Source organism: Trichoplusia ni, chromosome 17, assembly GCF_003590095.1.
Source record: "Trichoplusia ni isolate ovarian cell line Hi5 chromosome 17, tn1, whole genome shotgun sequence".
Lineage (NCBI taxonomy): Eukaryota > Metazoa > Arthropoda > Insecta > Lepidoptera > Noctuidae > Trichoplusia > Trichoplusia ni.
Window position 1 is genome coordinate 6,664,219 of NC_039494.1, and position 3,100 is coordinate 6,667,318.

The window sequence follows — 3,100 nt, forward strand, 5'->3', positions numbered from 1 at the left end:
TGGAATTTATGTCTGAAGTATCTATAGCGCTACATCACCTCAAAGTCTGTAACGTATTTGTCATTAATGTCTTTTCATAATCGCTACCTTAATGAATATAAAATTAATTCTCAATTAAAACTTCTATCTCAAAACTACAAAAATTGTACGTATATTGAAACTAATCCAAATATAGACATCTCGACACAAATTATTCACCAAATAAATATTGCACAATATACGAACACATTTCTTTCATACAATGACCACAAACTAGTAAAGAGTAATAATTTTAGAAATATTGTTCGAAATCAGATTACAAAACGAAATTCAGCAGATGCGGCACCGACTGTCAAACCTAAAATCAACAACACCATTATATTGGAACCAAGAAAGGGTACAATACCGTTTTATTTTCCCGTTATTAAAAAAACATTACAAATAGAACCTGACTGCAAATTGACTAACAGAAGCAAATTTTTTCGTAACTAAGTACTCTCACACAATTTTTCATCAAAATATTGCTGGTGCGTTAAATAAAATACCCGATTTAGAAATTGCGTTACAAGAGTTAAAAGAGTTAAAGAAAAATGTTATAATAGTATGTCTGAGCGAACATTTCTTGAAAAAGAACGAAGAAAGTTACTTAAACCTAAACGATTTCTATATGGCTGCGAGCTACTCACGACTTAATCAACGACGTGGAGGTTCTGTATACTGTGTAGGAAAGGTTACAAAAGCACTGAACTTGATGTGACAAAAACCTTTGCTGAAGATAAACATTTTGAGATCTGCGGCATACAACTAGATAAACCTAAAATAATCGTACTTTCTATATACCGAACACCCAACTCAGACGTAAAAATTTTTTTCAAACATTTATCAAATATTCTATCGAAATTACGAAATAAAAAACATAAAATAGTAATCTGTGGGGATTTTAATATAGATTTAGGAGCGTCCGATAAAAATAGTATCCAATTTAAAGAATTAATAGTTAATCAGGGATTACAATATCATATAAATAAACCTACTAGACTCAACAAATGTATAGACAATATTATTAGTAACATTGACGGTGCCATAGGCGAAACTTTCAATTTCTATCTCTCTGACCATAATACCGCTCAAACTATAACGGTAGAACACCAGGATTTAAATAACAATAGATTCTACAATATGACTTTAAAAGACTTAAGTAAGGAAAATATTAATAAATTTGTTAATTACATTGGTAGTATAAGTTTCAATGAAATTTGTGAACTAAATAATGTCAATGACGCCTTTAATGAATTTCACGATTTGTTGACACTATTTCACAAACTTTGTTTTCCTACAATAAAGGTAAAAATAAAACAGAATAATAAAAACCTAAATGGATAACCAAAGGTGTAAAAATAAGTAGTAAGACTAAACGGTTATTAAGGTATAAATATTATTTAAATAAAAATAGTGAAAATAAGCAACAATTTAAAACTTATTCCAGACTCCTAAAAAAATGTATCAATAACCTACAGTCCCTATGTAACCGTAGAGTTATAGCCCTTTCACGAAATAAGGTAAAAGCCACGTGGGATATTGTGAAAAAAAGTATGGGTAATGTTCTGCCTAGAGAATTTATCGGTAGTATTATTGACAACTCTATAACCCTTACTTCTGGGTCTGACATATCTAATAAATTTAATAACTATTTCATTGACATTGCCAATAATAATTCATTCAATTCAATTAATAATAATAACACTGACTTGCTTAGTATACAATCACAGGACAATAGTATTTTCTTAGAACCTACAAGTGCAACGGAAATATATTGGGTAATTCATTCGCTAAAAAATACCAAATCGGCTGGTTATGACGGCATCACAACAGATCTTATTAAATATATTGCTCGTTATATTGCTCCGCCTTTAGAGCACATTATTAATCTGTCTTTTGAACAGGGTTGTTTCCCTGATAGATTGAAATTATCATTGATTAAACCACTACACAAAAAAGGCACAAAATCAGACGTAAACAATTATAGGCCGATAGCGTTAACTCCAATATTATCAAAAATATTTGAAAAGATAATGTACAAAAGATTGCTTAAATACTTAGATAAATTTGAAATTTTAGTTCCGCAACAATATGGATTTAGACAGAATAAATCGACTACCATGGCAATATTTACCTTAGTAAAAAACATCTTAGAAAATATGAATACAAAAAAACCATCCTGTGCCTTATTCTTAGATTTAAGTAAAGCATTTGACCTCGTTGATCATAATAGACTTATAGAGAAACTTGAAAAGTATGGTGTCAGAGGCCCAGCGAAAAAATGGTTTCAGTCGTATTTAAGTAACAGACAGCAGATAACAAGGATAGCTAAACTTAATAAAGTAACAAATACTATTGAAGATTTTGATTCTGTTCCACGTACTAATAGCTGTGGCGTGCCTCAGGGTAGTATCCTGGGGCCGCTATTATTTCTTGTGTACATTAACGACCTACCACAGTCAATAAGTCATCAGTGTGTCCTATTTGCAGACGATACTACTATCATCATAAAGAGTAATCAACCCCAAAATTTGAGTTCTCAGGTCAACAAAGCATTAGGTGAAATTATTAAATGGCTAGATACTAATAAGTTAAAAATAAATATTTCCAAAACTAATGTAATTTATTTTAAAACATGGAAAAGTAAGCCCATACAACTTAATGTATCTTATAATACTAGTGTTATAGAACAAATACATTGCTCTAAATTCCTGGGTATAACGGTAGACGAACATATTACTTGGAAAACTCATATCGAAAATGTATGTGTAAAAATTAATAGATTTGTCTTCGCTTTAAGAAAAATTACATGTATAACATCCATGCAAACTGCCCTAATGGTATACCATGCATACGTTTGCTCGGTTATCCGCTACGGTATCATTGTGTGGGGAAACTCTTCAGATATATCACGAGTGTTCATTGCTCAGAAGAAGTGTGTTCGTGCAATGTTTAATATTGACTGGTGTGATACATGTAAACCCGCATTCCAATCAAATAACCTCTTAACGGTTCCCTGTATTTATATCTACGAGATTTCTAAATTTGTGAAAAATAATCCTCAATTTTTTGTGTCCAACAA